At 57.8% G+C, this 19,276-nt stretch overlaps 1 protein-coding gene across 1 annotated transcript in view; it reads left to right on the top strand.

The window, feature by feature from the left end:
- Positions 1–351: 351 nt before the first annotated feature.
- The window catches only part of GRIK4 (glutamate ionotropic receptor kainate type subunit 4), a 417,952-nt gene continuing 399,027 nt past the window's right edge, over positions 352–19,276 (top strand). Inside the window, exon 1 of the mRNA XM_046017419.1 lies at positions 352–494. The gene's annotated coding sequence lies outside the window, so the exon portion shown is untranslated. The remainder of the gene's footprint in view (positions 495–19,276) is intronic.

Below are 19,276 nucleotides of genomic sequence, written 5' to 3'. Positions count from 1 at the left end.
GGCGCTACACCGCAGCGCCCGCCCCTCGTCCCGCGGCCGTCCGGCTGCGCGCGCCCCTCGCGCTCCGGCCCCGGCCTCCCGCTCGGCCTCGGTCCCGGCCCCCCCGGGCGGCGTCAAGTTTGCCTCCGGCCGCCCGACCCCGCTGCCGGCCCGCTCCTCCTGCGCCTCGGCTCCGGGGCGCGCCAGACGAGGCCCCCAGCCGGCACCCGGGGCGTGCGGGCTGCCGGCCACCCGGCCCCGAAGGGGCGCCCCCCCGGCCGGCGTGCGCGGGCCGCCGCAGTTCCGGCGCTGGCCGCCGGGCGGCGCCCCGTGCCTCGGCCGCGCTCCTCCCGCGCTGCCCGCTCCCCGCTCGCTCGCAGCCGGACACAGACTGCCTTCAGCTGCCGGCGGATCGCGCTGGGGCCGCCGCGGCTGCTGCGGAAGCAGGGAGAAGCGGAAAACAACAGCCCGGCGGCCCGGCCCCAGCTCAGCCCCCGGCGTGCGGAGCCGCCCAGGTAAGGGCAGGGCCCGCCGCGGCGCCCCCCAGCCCGCCTCTTGGGCTGCCCCCGGCGCCCCTCGCGTCCCGGCCGCGCGGGCCCCGCGCGCGCCCCCTCCCGCGCCCGTCCCCCCGACTTCTGACGTCTCTGCCTCTCCGCTCCCCCGGGGCCGCTGCCCCGCACCCTTCCCTGCCCCCCGCCCCCACCGCCTCCCCGGCGCCCTGCCTCCCCTCTCCCGCCTTCAGCCCGCCGGTCCCCTGCCCTCGGATCCCTGCGTCTCCCGGGCTCTGGACCCCCATCGCTCAGCTTCCGTAGTTCCTCCAGTCTCCATTCCCGTCTCTCTCCCTCCGCAGCCCTTCCCCGGGCTCGCGATCCTCCCGCGCTGGTCCTCCCCTTCCCCTGTGCAACTCCCCGCCCTGCCTCTGCCCCCTGCAGGGATGCCGGCCCCTGCCCGCCGCGGGCGCGCTCCCCCAGCCGCCTCCACCCCTGCTTCCCGCCCGGCCCCGGCTGCTCTGCCCCATCCCGGCGCAGCCCCGGAGCCCACGAGACCCCCCTCCTTCTTTGCTCGCTGCCATCTGCCTCCGCTGCCCCCTGCCCCTGCGCTGGACTCCGGCCACCACCACACCCCCACCCTCCACGCCGGGCTCGCTTCGGGGGACCGGCGTCCTATCAGAAATGACCCTCTTTCCCTGGACTAAAGAGGCTCCCACCCGTCTCACCCTAGTTCACCCGAGTGGGAAGTGAGGGAGAAACTCTGGAGACCTGCATTTGGGCGTGTGATGGGGGAGGGGGCTGAGGAGGAGCGGGGGGAGGGGAGCTGATTGAGATTCTCTCCGGTGAGGACTGGCAGAGCGGTGAGCTGCTCAGACCTGGCCTGGGTGGAGGGCCGGCTTGCGACAGCTGGGACAGGGGTTTCAAGGCACTGAGAGCACCTGTGTCTCTTTCCCTGGCTCCCCGGAGCTGAAGAAAGTGAGAGAGGAGGAGCCGGAGCCCGAGGAGAGTTGGCCAGTGGGCGGGGGCGGCGGCGGTGGGGGGCTGGGCCAGGGCCCTCTGGCCAGCCGGCCTGCCTGGCAGTGGTGGGGCGCTGCGGTCCGAGCTTCTCCCCCGCTGGACCTTTGGCTGCACAGCTCTTGGCATCTCTACTTTATGCTGCCATCTTCCTCCTGGTGCTGTTGTCTGGTGATGCCACGAGGTGCCACCTCCCTGCCTCCCTCCAGTGGCTCTCCTGGGCATGTCTCCCAAGGGCCTGGGTTGTCTGGAAAGAAGAGGGGAGCTCTGGGCATGTCCGGGCCCCTCGAAGACCAGACGGAATGGTCCTGGGGGCTGGCCCGGAGTGCAGAGCCCTGCCAGGAACCGAGAGCTACCTTCCCTTAAGCTCCCTGTGGGTCACCTGGGTGACAGGGACACTTCCAGGAGCACCTGCCAACAGCTGGCATCCCCTATGGCAGAGGCTGTCTGGGTTGGCAGTAGACATCTGAGAGAGCAGTGTGGTCCCACTTTGTCCCCCGAGTGTCTGTGCGCCTGTGATCTGGCGCGAGGGGCCTGGGGAGGTCAGCAGGGTTCCCCCCCCCCCCCACCCCCAGCCTGGGAAGGAAGCCCCAGGAACTCCACTGGGCATGGGCAGGCCGGTTGTATTTGCTGAAGCTGCAGCCCATGCCTCATCATTAATCAGGTTTATTATTTTCCTCACTGGCTGGATGTGTTCCTCAAGGTCGCGACCCTTTGGAGAGTTAATCTAATATGCACACATTACAGTGTCTGGGTTTGTTTAATTTTCTGTATTTTGTTCATTTCTTGCGGAGCGAGACTTCCGTGGGGAGCTGTGGCCCGGGCTTGCCCACCAGCCTCCTGCCCGCCTGGCTGGCTCTATCCCCTAGCCCTCCTCTGGGCCTGCCACCTGACACCAGGGGCAAGGCTGGTCCCTGGAGGTCTTGGCAGTGCCTAGTGGGGAAGGCGGGTAGTGAGTGGAGGGGCGCTGGGGTGGACGTTCTGGTTTTTCTTTGTTTTCCCCGTCTTCCCCCCTCCCCCAGGCATCTTGATCATTGGCTGACATTTTCATCAGCACCAAAAGTTCTTCCCAGAGCCTGGGTCTGTGTCCCGGTCTGGCTTTCCAGTTTGGTTTTCCCCGAGGATGGAGATGAACTTTGGAGGAGTGGGAGAGAAGTGGGGACCCTCATGAGGGGATGCGAGGGGCTTCTGGAGAGCGGGTCTGAGCCAGGTCTGATGGGAGGAAGGAAGGCGGGCAGGAGGACCTGTCCTGGGCGAGGGGAGACGCTGCTGGAAAAGCAGAGGAGTGGGGTGGCAGGGGTGGGTGCTGTGCGGCTGCTGGGGGGTGGGCCGTGGCAAGGAGTGTGTGGGAAGAAAGCCTCTGCCGCTACTTCTGCAGAGTACGAATCCCTTATGTTTGTGTGATGAGCGCCGCAGTTTTCCAAATGCTTTTTAGGAGAATTACTTCATCTGATCTCTAAGCGGGCCCTACAAGCGTTTCATCTGCACTGTCGCCCTCTATGGAGAGATCACTGGTCCCCCAGGCTCTGAGGCCCGGAGAGCTTAGGTGACCTGCCCAAGGCTCTGCGGCCACACAGAAGGCCTCCGGACTCCCGGCCCAGTGCTCGGGTCCTGCTACTTGTTGCTGGTGAAGGTCTCTGCCGCTCAGCCCTCCCTCTCCCTGTCCTGTGCTTCATTTCATCTTCACCTTCTCCAGGGTCAGCGCTGTACTTTCCCCTCCCCGTGGGGGCTGGCTGGTGGTCCCCACTGCCTCCCCCACCAAGGTCTTGGGTCTGGCTAATTCTTGGCTCTGTATTCTCAGCCCCTAGACTGGGGGCTCCTGCACGTGGCGGTGGCGGGGGTGGGGGTGGGGTGGGGAGGGGAGTGAGGGGGAGAATGTCCCGCCAGCCCCGAGCTTCCTCTTAACTGCCTTCCGCAGAGAGTTCCAGGTTCTTCCAGACACTGGTCTGGAAACAGCAGACCCCCAGGCTCTGTCTTCCTCCTCTGTCTCCCCCACCCCTCTCCTGGGCGCCTTATCCCTTTGGCATTCAGTTCTTTCCGGGGTGCCCGGCCTGACCTTTTCTTTCGCACTGCCACTACCCCTCGCTGGGCTCAGCCCCTGGGTGATGGGGACACAGCCTCCTCCATGGGTGGCCTGCTTCCAGACACCCTGCTGCCACACCTGCTTTCCCAGAAAGATGGCATTTGTGATGCGTCGTGACCAGGTCTCAGGAGCCTCAGGGCTGCACCCCCCCCCCCCCCCCCCCCCCCGCAGCTCCTGGACTCGGTTCTGCAGGGGTAGTTGGAGTTTATGGCCCTCCTGCTGTGGCCCTGCTTTAGGCCTCTGGACCTGATCCCCATCTCTGCCCTGCCTGCCCTCGTCCCGGGCTAAGTGACTTCCTGTCCTGTTGTCACTCTCTGGGTGACTTTGAACAAACTGCTTAACCTCTCTCAGCCTCACTCGTCTCATCTGTAAAATGGGGACCATCTCACCTGCCCGAGAGGCTAGTTGTCAGCATGGCTGTGTTTGGGCTGGGGCACGTGATCTGTCCATGGGAAGGCGCACGGAGGGCTCCTCTCATCCTGCTTCCTTGGGGTGATCTGTGGGTCTCCCCACCCAGAAGGCAGGTCCCTTGAGGAGCAAGGCCTTTGCCTGGTGCCTGAAGTTTGTCCTTCCGTGCCCCGGTTTTCCGCACCCATGCATTGGCCCCTGCTTATGGTGGGAGTGGAAGAAATAGTTGCTTGATTATAACATTTGGTTACATAAAACAGGGTATGCCTTACACTGAACAAACCCAACACGAGAAAGCAATTTATGCCACAGTAGCAGGCCAAGGTAAATCGTGGGAAGGAAGGAGGGAATCGGTTTAACACCGCACACTCCGCTCATTTCACAGAGTCACCCCAGCTCCATGTTTACGGATGAGGAAAGGGGGCCTACAGGGAGCCCCTCTGAGCCCCGCCATGGTCCAGGGAGTGCTCCAGAACACCCCCCCTTCCTTCCCTCATATGTGGGCCTAAAAATGGGAGGGAGAGGCTCCTTATGGAAAGATCTGATACAGGTTTTCTTGGAACAACTCAACACCTCAGTCATTTACATAAGCAGCGTTTGGGTCTTTGGGGGCTCCTTAGTGAGGCAGGGCTCAGCGAAGCAGGTTAAGGATTTGGGGGGCGAGCACAGGAGGACGCCCCCTCGATGGGACTAGGATGGGTGCTTGGATGTGCTCAGGCCGCCGTGGACGCTGGCAGTCGGGTGGGGCTGGAGGTCAGCGAGGACGGGGAAGGACTTAGCAGGTGAGGATAGCAGGTGAGGAGGGCTGCCCAGGCGGAGTTGGGGGGATGGGGGCGGCCTGAGGGGTGGGTGATGCGTGGGACGGGACTGAGGGGTCCTGTCTTCGGGGAGTCAGCGTGGGCAGGTGTAGGGTAGAACTAACAACTGAGAGGACCTTGAAAGCCGAAGAGAAGAGGTTCACTGGCTGCCTGGGGCTTGGGGGTGTGGATTCTCCTGAGCAGGCAGATGAGTGAGGGCCCAGGGAGGCCTTGAGGGGTGGGGGCGACAGGGGAGGGGTGCATGTAAGTGGCATTTCCAAGGAACAGCAGAACGTGGGGACAGATTGGGAACAGCAGATGAGGCAGCAGAAAGTGTCACCGAGAACTCGGAGATTTGGAGCCCTGGAGGCTCCCCAGGATGGTGATGCCACTTTGGAAATGGGGAAGCCAGAAGGGGAAGTGGGCCTGAGGGAAAGCCGGGGAGTGTGTTCCCAGAAGCGCTGGGAGGCAGGTGTGGGCCCAGAAGCATTTGGGGATGGAGCCTGGGTGGCCCGTGTACTCCTGCTAGAAGTTACTCCCGGGTCTGTTGCCTGGGGGGGGGGGGGGGGGGGGGGGCTGGGCTGAGCTTCCCTCCAGCTGCCTCACAGAGTGTCCCAGTGCCATGCCCTAGGCAGGTGCTAAATAAAATTTGTCTTATTAAAGTGGCCCCAAGTCATGTTTAACAAACGTTTGTTACCGAGAGAAATTCCTGGTGGAACGTGGTGGGTGAGGAGGGGACCGAAGACCGTGGGATACCTCTGGCATCCAGGAATGGGGTGTCCTGGGGCTCCCCCGTCAGAATCCAGGCTACTTCTTGCTGCCTCAGTTTACTCTTTGTGACCTCTGCCATCTCAGGCATATGACACACTCGATCTCAGGGATAGAGTCTCGGGCAGGCTCCCCGGCGAAGGGAGGGGGTGCGGGGAGGGGGGCATGACGCCCAGGGCAGGCATCACAGCGGCGGCCCGGGAGGGTGACTGCGGAGTAGGCACATGTTTAGAATTGGACTTAACGGCCGGAGTTAAAGAAGAGGATTTAATAGAATGAGAAATCAATAGCCCAGAGGAGGTTAAGATGTGTAAGTGAGAGCCTGGCTACAAGGTGCACTTAATAAAAAAGAAAATTTTAAGAAGAGCAGAGGACGGCCGCTCACCGCGGGGCGGCTGGGGCAGTCGCTGCCCTCCAGCCCGGAGGCTCCTGGGTAGGGAGACTGGGTTTCGGGAGTGTGGGGCGGCTGTCCCTTTGGGGGGCTGCTGTCTGTCTTTCTGGGTGGCCGGGGTGCGACACCCCCGTCCCGCCCCAGGAGGCTGTGTGGGGTCGTGATCGGCCACAGCTGGCTCAGATTGCGCAGGATTCGAGTCCCGGCTCCTGCAGCTGTCAGGCCGCGAGCTAAGGACCATAATAGTGGCCAAAGGAACCCTCAGCAGGTGCACTGAGCACCCCGTGAATGATCACAGTTGTCGCTGTTACAGGTACAATTACGTTTTCATCTTCACAGAGTCTCTCCTAGCCCAGTTCGGCTCATCCGCCGCTGCGGACTGCTGTCCCTGGCGAGGCTGGTGAGACCGTGGGAACTGGGTGCGGCCCTGGGGGCCTCGGTGTGGTTAAGTCACTTGGTCCAAGTTGCAAGGTGGGCAGTGGCAGAGCTGGGGCCTCCGCCCGGGGCTCCAGGCTCCCTGGCCTGTGCGCCTTTCGGGGGCCTTCGTGGTCCTCCATGCAGGAGTGAGAGGGCAGGCAAAGAGGGACGTCTGTAACCCACTCGGTCCCATTTGGCATCTGAGCAAAATCAGATTGGCACTGTGCAGGAACGCTGTATTTCTCTAAGGTGCTTAGACCAGGAGCCCCTCAGGGTCAAGGAGATGGCCCATGTTTTGTGTCTGGCGGCAAGCTCACGCGGTAGGTCCTCAGTAAGTCGTCGTGAAGTGACAAATTAGTCGAAGCAGCAACACCGATGGCCGTGGTAACGGCTCGTATTTTTTTTTTAAGGTTTTATTTATTTATTTATTTGGCAGAGAGAGGGAGAGATCATAAGCAGGCAGAGCAGCAGGCAGAGAGAGGGGGGAAACATGATGCGGGGCTCAATCCCAGGACCCTGAGATCATGACCTGAGCCGAAGGCAGAGGCTTTAACCCACTGAGCCACCAGGCGCCCGGCTAGTATTTTTCAGATGCCTCTTATGTACCAAACAGGACACAAAATGCTTTCCATATAGTATCTTAATTTATCCCCTTACTAACTTCAAGCTTTGGGATACAGTTTATGGTACTATGATTAGCTTAGGCAGTACTTAGCCTTCTGTTATACCCATTTCACAGGCAGGGAGGCTGAGATTCGGGGAGATGATTCATTAGCCTAAAGTCCTGTAGCTGGTAAGAAGCAGAGTTGGAATTTGTACCCAGACAGTCTGATTTAAAAAAATATATATTTTCTTGTTATTAAGTAAACTCTCTCCCCAACACGGGGCTCAAACTCACAACCCTGAGAACAAGAGTTGGGTGTTCTACCAGCTGAGCCGGCCGGCACCCCTCAGGCTGCCTGATTTCAAACCAGGGGTCAGAAGCTTCTGCGTGCCTGTGAGGGTACGAGCACATGTGTGCACACGTGCGTGTCTGTGAAACAGGCACTGACTGTCCCCTGACCTCCGGCCCCTCCCGCCCCCCTCACTGTCCTGTTCCTCATCTCATAGGCAGGGAGGCCAGGCACGGGGGAAGCACAGACCTTCCACACACTCTCTGGCTTGTCTTTCCTTGACCTGACTTCTTTGACCCCCCGAGGGAGAGGTCACTGGCCCTCCTGGGGAATCTGGGAAAGGCCTCCCTCCTCAGAGCTCCTGCGCGGGCCCTGAATCGTGGGCCAGTCTCCTCCCCCACAGAGGCCGTCCAGGCGAGGGCCGGGGCGGGCAGGAACTACGGATGAGACTCTCTCATGAGATGAAAAGTTTGAGGACTGGTGACACTCGCGGGGACACGTGGCTCCTTGAGGTCGCAGCAGCCCTGGCCTGCCCGGACGATTCCCTCCAGGGCACCGGGGTCCAGCCGGCTGGCGTGCAATGCTGCCTGCGTCATCAGTTGGGGGTCTCGCTGGGGTCTTGGACTCTCCGAGGCATGACGGGGTAGCTCTGGAAGAAATCTGATGGGTCGCTCCTGTCACGGTGGTGCCTTTTCATCTTTCCAGCATCTTCCCTGGCCTAGTTGTGTTCATACGATCACGACAGAAAGTCCCCAGCAGGGTTGGTGATGGGATAGGAATTTGGGGATGTCTTTCTGGAGGCAGCAGAGACTGTTTCCGAGCTAGAGAAGACTGGAGTGGGCATAGGGAGGGCGAGAAGGCCCGCCTGGAGTCCTTTCCTGAGGGTGGCTCTGGGGTTTCTCACGAGCTGTTCGCTGCTCCTGAGTTTCCATCAGATGATCAGCCCTTATGCTGAAGCCGCTAATGCCGCTTCCTGGTGGGTATCCCATATGCAGCGCTTATGATGTTCTTGATTTCCACCCTTGCCCCAAGGATCGCTCTCAGAGATGGACAGAGCTGCTAGGAATGATCATTTCAGACTCCCAGAATTTCCATAACTAGCTGAAAACCAGTGTTTCTCGATTGAAGGCTTAGATCGGGATCCAGGACCCCTGCCCCCTGCCAGGCAGGGGCTCTTCTGAAGGTGCCATCTGAGGGTCACCCGTGGTTCTTGCACATAGCGAAGGCAAGTGGTCCCTGGGCGCACCTGCTCTGCCCAAGGTGGAGAATATTCCACACAATGAAGCGGCGTTTGTCCAGAAATGATAATGCCTATTTTATTGCTGGGAAAACGGAAATCCAGGGAGGGCACTGATAAACAGAGTCTAATCCCTGGAACGAACTTGAACGCATTCGTTCAGCGTCCTACCTGATGCTCTCCTCTCATCTACACACAGAATCCCCACTGGCTAGTTATCCAGCCCCAGCTGTCACCTCTCCCCTTCCTCCTCTTCCTCCCCATCTTCCGAAAGTTGACTTTATTGAGCACCGATTACATTCTAGATGCTTTACGCGTATTAAGTTGATCTACCGACAACCCACCCCACGAGTGAACCGAGACCCAGAGAGGTCGTGTAGCTTGTTCAAGGTGATGCACTAGTACGTGGCAGAGGCAGGACGTAAATTTGGCTTCCCGGGCCATGCCCTTGACCACTCCCGAGGCAGCTGTAAATGAGGGAACGTGTGAGAACACCCAGCACGCTGTCTGGCATACAGAAGGTGCTCAGGAACTGCTAGTGATTTTCTTCAAAAAAATACCAGAAGGTTTTACCTTATTCCCAAGCCAAATCTCCTTCCCATGGGTCCTCATTCTTCACCCCTCCTGGCAACCCCATAAGGCACTTGTGCCCCCCCCTTCCTGTTCCAGTCCTCGGACTGTGAAGATACCTCCTGAGCAGAAGCAAAGCCAGCATCCAGGCTTTTCCTCGCTGGGTTTCTGTCCAAGACGCCCTTCCCCACACCGAGTCCCTGGCTGGGAAGATGATGGGGGAGCTCAGAGAGAGGTCCGAGGCTAGGACTCATGGGTGGGTCGTTGCCTGATCCTTGGCCACAGGCCCGTGAGGGCAGCTGCCACACATCCACTCACAGGACATGTTTCCGGAGCGCCTCTGGGGTGCCAGGCGCAGCCACAGGCTGGCACTGGGTGGGCGCACCCCATGGCGGGCCCTTACGCCAGGCCCGCACAGGTCCGGAACCTGCCAGATGCTAGCTACACTGGGTCTTGGGTCCTGGGGGTGGAGGGCTTGAGGCCAAGGTGACCACCTGCTCCTTTGGGCTCCTCTGAGGTCCTCCGAGGCCAGATGATGCCGCAGCTACCCCTCCCCCCGAGAGGGCTGGAAAGTTCAGGTGACCCAAATCTAGGAGTACAGAGTGGGCAACTAGACGGAGGAAGCTCCCCATTTATTTGAGCTAAAATAGCACCATCCCGTTCGCCTTTGAAAAGGGAGAGTCCTGCCAGAGTCCAGAGTAAATAGGCTGGAACATGCGGTCGGCCAGGTGGGGTGCGGATTGGAAGTAACAAGGCCATGGGCTCTATAGGCAGCGGAGAGTCAGCTGAGAGAGCGCGTGTCCCTCAGCACAGCACGGGGCTGGCGTGCTCCCTCTTCCCCTCCGCTCCTCTTTGGGGAGGGGGTTAGCCTTGAGGTGAGGGGGATGCTGGGGCCTGACATGCTGGGCCAGAGCCGACCTCTGTCGCATGTTCCCAGGCCAGGAAGGGCTGCTGCTCTCCTCTTGTGTCCGTTATCCTGTGTCATTGCTGGACCCTGCGGCAGCTCTGCCTGGGGCTTATTCCTTCCCTCTGACCCAGGAGTAACTGCCCTTTTTCCCTCTCCGTGTCTTCTCCTCCGTGGCCTGTGCTTCTCCGAGGAGCCAGTAGGTGTCTCTGTTCAGCCTCCAGCCCCGAGCAGGGGAGACACTGCAGCCGCTTATCTAGGGGAGGGTCAGGCCACACTGATGCTTTGGGAAGGTCAGCAGAGGTCATCACGTCTGTCTCTGCTCCACTGGCTCAGGGGCTGTCCGCTTCTCAGCTTTGCATTCTCAATGACTAGGACAGCCCCAGTACATACTAGCTGCTCAATAAACATTTTGCGGCGTGGATGGCTGCGTCTGTGAGCTCCTTGTCGGCCGAGGCCGTGGATGGGGGAGCCTTCGGCTGGCGCTGAGCCCTAGCTCTGGAAAGCAGGGATGGGCTGCTTTAACTCACAGATGTGGGTGGCTGAAGAGGCAGTTAGTCGTGTGGATCTCAAAAGACATTTCTCTTCAGACCAGGAACAAGGGGGCAGGGGGTTAGCATGACCTGTCATGAGGCAGAACAAGTACGAAAAGCAGCCTGGGGTCTGCCTGGACCTTGACCCTACGTACACACTTCACACTGTCCTCAAACCCAGCTGAGCGCTGCACGAAGGGCTGGGGGTTGGGGGACTGGACGGGGCTGTCTTAGTGAGAGCAGGGGTGCACCCACGGGTGAGGGGCTCTGGCTTGAGATCAGAGTGGGGGTGCTGTGGCTCCTGTGAGTCGGGGGGAGGGGCTGTGGGAGCAGGGACCTGAGCCCCATGGGTGCTCCTTCAGACACCCAGTGTGACCTGGGCCCGTGTGCACTCTGGAATTCAGGTACTTGCAAGTAGAGTCAGCTGTGCGGGAGGGCAGTGTGCAGGGAGGGGTGTGGGGAATGCAAGCGCAGGGGCTGGGAAGAGGCTGCCTTTGTATGGAGACCATGGAAAGGGGCCCAGGGTCTAGGCGATGAGAGGAGGTCTTGTTTGATATTTCATGCCGTGGATCCCAGGCCATGATCATGAGCCACGTGGGAGCAGAGCCGCAGGGACTCTGGTCACCAGCTCCTGGCCATGGTCACCCGGGGCCACTGAGTCGTCCACACATACCCCCCTCCCGTGCCCATTTCTGCTGATTGGCGGCGGTGCCACAGGACTGAGTGGAGAGGGGTCTGAGGCCAAGTGTGGGCTCCTGGGGCGGGGCCCAGTTCGCCTTGTGTCTGCTGTGGGCGCAGGGCAGGATGAATTTGTCAAGTGAAATTTTGGCCAACCATCTCATTTTACAGATGAGGAAATTACTCAGAGAGGGGAGGCAGCTCGCCCAAAGTCACACAGCTTGCAGAGTCGGGATTCCCCTGACCCCTGGTTGGTTCGGTCTCGTGCCTCTCTGACTTGCAAGGAGCCTCTTATCAAGCCAGGGGACCCAGTGCCTTGCTTCCCTGCTCCCCCCACCGTTGGCTGGGGCCCTCCCCAGCTTCTAGCCACCCCCCTCTGCCTGGGCAGGGTGTGGAATGGTCCACAGAAGCAGGTCCTGCTCTCTGGGAGTCGTGACCCCAAAAGGGGTACGGAGGAGGTCCGGGGCAGAGGCGTCCCCCCGGCAGGCAGTACACACACGCTTGTCAGGAGCACCCCGGGTTAGCTGCGTGTGAACACTGGGCCCAGTTGAAATGGACAGGGCAGGACAGGCTGATGATGCTCCTCTGAGCAATCCACGCAAGCTTCCCAGAAGAGGGGGCTTCCTGGCAACACGAGTCCCTGTGTCCTTGCTGACTGTGCAGCTTGGACATGGCGGTCAGCATATCCGAAGTCTCTACTCGGCAACAAAATGGGGGCAAGAAAGAGCTTATCCTCATGGGGCTGGGGGAGGAGCGAATCAGGCACATGTAATAGAAGCCCATCTTAAATCATAAGGTGCTTGCTTTTTTTTTTAAGATCTTTTTTATTTATTTGAGACAGGGAGTGCGAGAGAGAGCAGAAGCCTGGGGGGCAGAGGCAGAGGGAGAAGCAGGAGGAGCAGACTCTCTCCCTGAGCAGGGAGCCCAATGTAGGGCTCGATCCCAGGACCCCGGGATCATGACCTGAGCCGAAGGCAGACGCCTAACCGGCAGAGCCGCCCACGCAGCCCCAGAAAGTGCTTTCATTAGATACTGTCTGACTTTATTTTTGTAAGATTCAGGAACAGGCAAGGTAATCTTTGGTGATAGAAGTCAGGCTAGTAGCTTCCCTCGGAAGGGGCGGGAGGGAGCCCTGGGGACCACTGGGGACGCTCCGGGGCTGGATCTGTGAACCCAGCGAATGGAAAGTTCCTTGGGCTCTACGTGTGCGATGCGTGTGCACTTTCTATACACATATTATATGGTCAATTTTAAAAGTTTCTAAAGTGGTTCTCATGGCTAGAGTCTGGTCACTCGACAGAATGTCCTGGAGGAGAGCTAGAGTGACATTAATGGAAATAGCAGGTGGTCTTTGCTGGACACATTTTAGGCAGTGTTGCTCATCATTCATGTGCATTTTCTCATTTAATCCTTATAACCAGCCTCATTTGACAACACTCAGAGAAGGGACATAAATGGCCCAATGTCACACAGCCAGCCCCCGGCAGAGGCAGGCCCAGGCCAGGTCTGACTACGGAGGCCTCCGGAGCTGCCCTGACGCCCTGGTCTGTCTGCTCGCGGTGGGGTGGGAGGGGGTGCGGGAAGCGGTGGGGAGCCTCCTGGACGGTGTCGTCTTGGCCACTCTTCCAGGCCCGGCAGCTTGTGCTGGAATGTGCAGAACAGCCACAGCTGCCGGGCCAGCCCTAGTCTGGAGATGCCTCTAGAAATGGAAGTGGACGGGCAGCAGGAGCCAGAAGGGAGGCAGTGTCCGGAGAGTAACAAGCGCTGCTGGTGCCCTAGGGGTCTCCGAGGGGCACGGGGGAGGCCGGGGGTGGGGGTGGGAGGACAGATGATGAAAGCCTCCAGGGCAGATCCCTGCCAGGTAAGAGAGGGAAAACCAATATTTCTCCCAGCAGCCGGAGGGAGGGGGGAGCTGCTCTGCATAATGCGAATTCCCACAATTGTCCCCGCCCGCTGGGGGATTTGCATCTTCTCGGAGACCTCCCTGCTCCCCGGGAGAAGACAGGAGGAGCCGGGGCACATGCTGGCATCTTCCCCTGGGCTGGGGGCTGGGAGGACGCTGGGAAGTCAGGCGCTTTTGTTGCCTGTCTTACTTGGCCAGGCAAGTCAGCCTAACTCAGACTAAGCCACCCTGGCGTGTGGCCTTGTCGAGGGGGAAAGAGGTGGCATTGTGTTCGTGTTTATATGCAACTGGCAAACCAGACAAAGCCTTATTGTTGTCCAAGGTTTCCAATCAGATGGGGACAAAGAGGGCCTGTGGCTTCATTCCTGGTGCTGGAGGGCAGACAGCTTCTTAGCCAAGGAACCGGCTCACCTCCTCTGGGAGCCCTGATTAACCCTCCGGCCCCTTCCTGTTACATCCCAGTCCTCAGCAAGGGCGTATATATATATACACGCTGGGAAGGGTGTAAGTACATTGGCGAAGTTTGGTTGTTTAGGGTTGATTTCGTCTTCAGTCTATTTCCAGTACCTTTTCCTATTACCCCCTTTGACTGGAGGCTGGCTGAGGGCAAAGAGTATGAGGAACCCTTCCTTGGAGCCTCTCCTTGCGAGTCCCTCTTTGAGCAGTTGCCCATCGAGCCCAGGTGGCTGACTCGAGCTCCCTAGTGCAGCTTTGGCTCTCTACCTCAGGATGTTTGCACATGCTGTTTGCCCTGCTTGGAACCCCTTCCTCTACCACCTCTCCTCCTCTTGCTTTGCTCCTGCACATGGACTCCTCTTTTGGGCAGCCTTTTCCTGCTGCCTCCTGCAGTCTGAATGAGGCCCGTCTTGGGTGCTTCGAAGCCTCCAGCCCTCCTTCCTTTTGGAGCGCTCCCCACACTGCGTTGTAACTGCCCGTTTAAGGCTTGGACTCCGTGACTGGGGCCTGAGCTCTGGGGAGTCAGGGATTGGATTGGGCTGTTTGGGCCACTTCTGGGACCCAGGCCCTAACACAGAGCCCCGCACACAGGAGGGTCTCGCTGGATGTTTGTGGAAAGAGGTGAGGCACTGAGTGCCAAAGAGAGATGCGAGGTCCTGGAGCTGCTCCTTCAGGAGCCCACTTGCTAGGCCTACCTACGTCGGAAGGGTCGCCCTTCCAAGTGGAGTCTGTGTGACTCCTTCCGGCTGAGTCTGAGCCCCAGACCAGCTGCTAGAGGCAGGCATCGAAAGCCCAGCCTGGGCACCAGGGATCACATGGTTTTTGCTCTGCACCGAGTTCCTGACAGCGGCACACAGAGGTACGTGTGTTCCACAAACATGCCTGGATGCCAAGCGTGTAAGACCCCTGTGGGGACTGGGGACCAGGAAAGGTGCTGGCCCTCATTTATTCGTCCATGGAACCAGGTGAGGGTAATTTCAGGTATCCTGCAGTTCTTGGTAGGGAGAACCCTTCCTCCCTCATGGCCACCGCCCCCGCTGTGTGCACGTTTGCCAGCTTGCCCATGTAATACTCCCAGCAACTCTGGGAGGCGAGTGTTATTGACCCATTTTACAGATGAGGAAACAGGAGTTCAGAGTGGTTACGCTGACACGTTTGCTTCATGGCGCTAGATTGGTAGGCAGTAGACCTGGGATCCAGGGCTTCTAGCATGCCTGCCATAGCTGCCCTTCCTTCCAGGCAACTAAGTGCCCTGCTTAGGAATCAGGGAGCCCCAAGTGCGAGTCCTCAGAGCACCCCTCCCTCCCCCCTGCTCTCACTTGGCGCCTGAGAGTCCATGACCTTGGAAGGGCCTGTGTCCGACCACAAAATGCAGGTGGGAGGGAGACGTCTGGCTTTGACAAATAGTCCTGTGGTCCCAGGACATTCAGGGCTAATTCAAGTGCAAACAGTGTATTAGTATTTATTACTCATGCTCCACTGCTAATAAAATTTGAGTTTTAAAAATAATGGTGAGCAAATGAATTGGTCGATGGTCTGTGGGAAGAGGATGCAGGGAAGGATATTTCATGGAGAGGAGTGACGGGGGACTTAGCTCCAGCAAGTTCCTTGCGGGGAGAGGTGGGGCGGGGCGGGAAGCTCTCCTCTGGCTGCCCTGTCCGGGACACTGTTCATCTGCATATTCACATCTGTCGGAGAGTCTTTGTCCAAGGTGGCAGCGTCTCCAGGCTGGGTGCCTATGGCCCAAAGAACCATTTACATCATCTGTGCTTAAACTCCGAAATTTGGAAAGGCACTTCCTTCAGGGTCCCATGCCCGTGATCCAGGGGGTGCCCCCACCTCCGAAAACTGAGTTGAATGAGCAGGTTGAGCTCTGCCAAGCAGGGCAGAGACCTAAGGGGTTCCTCAGATAAACAAAGGGACATACCATAGGCTCCGTGATGTTTGAGGCTGTGAGAAAAGGGACAGAGGACCCCAGGTGTTGAGGGGACTCGGAGCTGGGTAGCCCTTTGGAGTGACGAGAAGTCTGATTGTCAGAGCCCCTGCCCTCTGCGGGAGGCAGCACCCCTGTGTCTGTAATTCACTGGTCTTGCCTGTGTCTCAGGAGCATCCTGGGCTGGAAAAAAGTATAATTTAAGAAAGACAAGACCTGCTACTGTGTGACTTTGAGCAAATCATTTAACTTCTTTGGGACTTAGTTTGCTGATCTATAAAATGGGACTGCTGAGGCCTGCCTGGCCCGTCATGGGATCAAGAGGGAAAACAGGGCTGTGCAAGCAGAAAGGATATGATGGGCCATCTGGTGTTTGGAGACGGTGCTCACACTCTCCTCAAGAAACTGCTTGGCTTAAAGCTGGGCTTTTGCAAGGTTTAGAAGATATGAGGGGACCTGGGGTCTGTGTGTGTAGGTAGTACTTACAAGAGCTTTCAGTATGTATCTGTCAGGAACGATGGAAGGGGGCGTGGCATTTTCCTCCCCTTGCCTTCTTGACCCCCACATGGACTTAGCCCCAAGTAGGGCTTAGACACCCAACGTTGCCGTGCGCTGGACTGAGCACTCTGCCCACGTGCTGTCCAAGTCTCACTCAGCCTCGAGGCGGGCACCAGTGTGATCCCATTTTATTGGAGCGGGAAACTGAGGCCCGAAGCAGTGAGGGGCCTACCCAAGGTCACAGTTAAAATTGACCTCTGCCTGGTTCCCTTCAGCGCCTTGCGCCCTCGAGGTTCTGGCCCAAGGATATCATGCCAAGGGTTGCGTCAGTGACCCTGGGGTGACCCTGTGGAGTGGATGCTTTCTCTTTTCTCTCCCATGTACCCCGAAAGGGAGACGTGCCCCGTCTTTGGATGCCCTGAGCATGAAGATGGACTTCAGTGCACCTGGCAGGTGCTTCGCCTTCAAAGCGCCGTGGGCTGCAGTGAGCAGGACTTCCAAAGGCCGAGCCAGGGTCTGTGGCCGCTCAGATGCCTGCCTGATTCTGATTTTGGCCTCTTGGAATCTCTGGTGGTTCTTCTCCAGTTCCAGAAGTGACCTGGCCATGTGCTCTGAACATCTTTGCCCCAAACCCCGGTCCCAGCTCCGTGCACCTGCCCGGGCCCACCCTTCCTTCATTCCAGGATCTCTCAGTCTGGCTGTCCCAGTGGGGTCCGCCCTGGGTGCGGGCACAGTGGCCCTGCAGGGTTAGCAGGGAGCATCCCCCCCACTGGGAGGCATTGACTCAAGATCTCCCTGGAGGGGGAAAGGGTATTGTTTAGACATTTTGTGTAAATTAGTAATATTGTAACTGTTAATTGAATGTGCATCGATTGCCTGTCAGAGGTTTGATTTAATCTGTCCTTCCTTTCCCGGTCTCAGTCGACTGCTTCAGTGTTTTGCTTGGTCTCGTTTTTCTTTCTCTAATGTGGACGCCTCCCCGGAACCCCCCAACCTTGGTCTCATTTCGCTGGCTTCATAATGAACATCTTCTGTTTTCTGGCAGTGGCCTTGGCCTCCCTGCGGCCACCAGTCCCTCCCACGTGGATCCGCACAACTCGTCCCTCAACTGGAGTTTTCTCAAGTATCTGGAGACCCAGGCGAAGACAGACTTGGCCTGGTGCCTTTCTTTCGGGATTCGAATGCTTTGAGATGTTCGGAGGTCTGAAGACTTATGGGATGAGTCCTGGTTTTGCTGATTCATTCGTTCATTCATTCATTCATTCATTGTTTTGCGGGGGCATCCACTTTATGCCAGGCCCTATGTTCAGCTCTCAGGGAACACATTTCTGAGTTCAGCATTTTGTGGTGAAGCTGGGGCAGTGGACAGACAACACAGTGCAGCATTATGGGCCGAAATGGAGGCCAAGGCACTGAGCCGGGGGGGGGGGGGGCGCGCTGCACAGAGAGGACATGGAAATCAGATGTGGGCAGCAGAGGAGAAATAATACCTGTAATACAGCTTCAGCTGATTTCAGAGAACAAGTAGGAGTTTGTCTGGTAAAGAAAAGGTCAGAGGCAGCTTAGGCAGAGGGAACATCGTGTGATGGCTGGGCCAGGGCGGGAGCTGGGGGCAAAGGTGGCCAAGAATAAGGCAAGGGGCTAGAGACGCCTGGGTGGCTTAGTCATTAAGCGTCTGCCTTTCGCTCAGGTCATGATCTCAGAGTCCTGGGATCGAGTCCTGCATCAGGCTCCCTGCTTGGTGGGAGGCCTGCTTCTCCCTCTCCCACTCCCGCTGCTTATGTTCCCTCTCTTGCTGTCTCTCTCTCTGTCAAATTAATTAATAAAATCTTAAAAAAAAAAAAAAGGCAAAGGGCTAATCACAGTTACAACAGAGCACTCCCTAAACGTTGGGCCGTGGCTAAGGGTTTTCCTCGGATTATCTAGTTTGTACCTATAGCCATCCCGCATGCAGGGGCCAGTAGCATCTTTCATCTCTGCGGTGGCAGAGTCCGGATCCCACGTGTCCTTGGTGGGAATGCAGGGGTGCTGCTTCCCTCAGACCCTGCGGCTGCACAGCAGTTGTCTGGCCCTAGGATGCTGTGCCAAGGGTTTGGTCAGTGACCTTGGGGTATCCCCATAGTGCCAGCTTTTAGAGGGGCTTATGTGTGTGCACTGGAATGTGTGAACTGTATCCCAAAAGCTGCAAAGAATCACTAAGAAATTTTAAACAGAGTAATAGCTCGATCAGATTTGTTTTTAGAAATAATCACTCTTGCTGCGGGATGGAGGAAGAATGGGACGTGACCCGGAGCGCAGGCACAGAGAGCAGTAACCATGTGTCAGTGACCCTGTGCAAAGGCTGGTGCCACCTAAGGCAGGGGGATGGGGGTTCGGGCAGCACGGAGGACACAGGACACCTAGGGATCGATTGTATGTGGGTGAGGGATGCTGAGTGAAAGGCAGGTGTTCAGGTGATTCTCAGATTTCTTTTTTTAAACCAGAGGTTACAAAAATTTATTTTTGTAAAATACCTATATACATCTCATCCAAATAAAGTCTTGTCAAAAGCCAGATTATTACCTGTTCCAATTTCCAAATCAATGCAGGATATCTTTGTTGATCGTGGAAAGGACTCATGCCCCTGTTCCCTAACATGAGAAGACACGTGCGTGGTACGGCGTGCTGATTCTTTCTGCCCACTGACCGGGAGGCTCGTATAGGCCTGGATCTCACACTGAGGACCATAAGCTGATACAGCATCACTGACATTATTTAATAGCACTGTTTCCCCAAACACAGAAAAGATGCATATGAAAACTACCCAGGGTGAAAAAGAAAGCCTTGTGGTACTTCATACCCTCTCAATGTAACTGCAAGGCTCATTAGCTACAGAAATTCCTCATTAACAGTTACCCCAGCCAGGACGGGGGGCTTCTTCTCCCCAGCGTTACTGAGATGTAATTGACAAGCCTCGCTGTAGAAGTTTAAGCTGTCCGGCTGTCCAGCGTGGGTATCGTGGAATGATTGATTAATGAATTTAATTACCACCCATCAGCTCATAGATACAATAAAAAGAAAAGGCAAAAAAAAAAAAAAGGCAAAAGAATTTGTTTCCTTGTGATGAGAACTAGGAACCAACTTTCTCAGCAGCTTTCTGTGTCTCCTCCAGCCATGTCTACTGTGCTCATCCCCTCGTACATGACCCCCCGAGGACCAAATCATCCCATAACTGGAAGTTTGTCTCTTTTGACCACCTTCCTCCAGTCCTCCCTCCCCCCTGCTCCCCACCTCTGAGAACCACAAGCTGGTCTCTTTTTCTGTGAGTTTGGATTTTTGGTTTG

This window comes from Meles meles, chromosome 8, assembly GCF_922984935.1.
Source record: "Meles meles chromosome 8, mMelMel3.1 paternal haplotype, whole genome shotgun sequence".
In the NCBI taxonomy this organism is placed as follows: Eukaryota; Metazoa; Chordata; class Mammalia; order Carnivora; family Mustelidae; genus Meles; species Meles meles.
The sequence above is the reverse complement of the archived record's forward strand: the minus strand, read 5'-3'. Positions and strand labels throughout refer to the sequence as shown.